Source organism: Cynara cardunculus (genome assembly GCF_001531365.2).
Source record: "Cynara cardunculus var. scolymus isolate 2C chromosome LG 2, CcrdV1, whole genome shotgun sequence".
Classification (NCBI taxonomy): domain Eukaryota; kingdom Viridiplantae; phylum Streptophyta; class Magnoliopsida; order Asterales; family Asteraceae; genus Cynara; species Cynara cardunculus.
This window is the reverse complement of record NC_037529.1, coordinates 65,773,401-65,774,072: the sequence shown is the minus strand read 5'-3', so window position 1 is coordinate 65,774,072 and position 672 is coordinate 65,773,401.

Here is a 672-nt window from a genome sequence, read left to right as displayed (position 1 = left end):
ATAAAAAAAAATCCTAGGGAATATAATAGAAAAGTATTCAAAAAATTGAAAGGTGAAAACTAAAAATATTAAATGGTTAAAATTAAAAAATAAAATAAATAAATTTTAATTATTTTATTATATCATATAGGTAGGGTATAAAAAATGTAGGGAAGAAGAAATAGGAGGGGGTAGGGTTAAAAAACCCTTTTATCTTTTAAAATAAGAACATTTAAAAAGGTTGAGAATATAAAGATATATTTGAGCCGTTCACAATTATATGAATGGATGAGATTTTAAGAGGAAAAAGGGTAATAAATAATTAGAGTAAATTACATTTTTGGTCCTTATGGTTGTTACTCATCATCAAATTTGGTCCTTCTTTTAAATTAATTACAAGCGTAGTTGCCATTTCATTTCATTTTCCAACAATCTAACTAACTCTAATCAAATAGTTAGTTAACTTTTCTTTTTGTCTTTTTCCCTTTTTTGTGTCTTATTTGATCATAGAGTAAATTCCAATTTTTATCGGGTGGTTTGTTTTTTCTTAACAATTTTCTTTCTTAGGAGGTATTTGAGATTACTTATTTGAAATAACTTATATTTTTTTACAAATTTTTTTATCAATTTATCTATACTATATTATTAAGCAAATTTAGCAAAAGTCTTAAAGTCTTAAAATTCTAAATAACC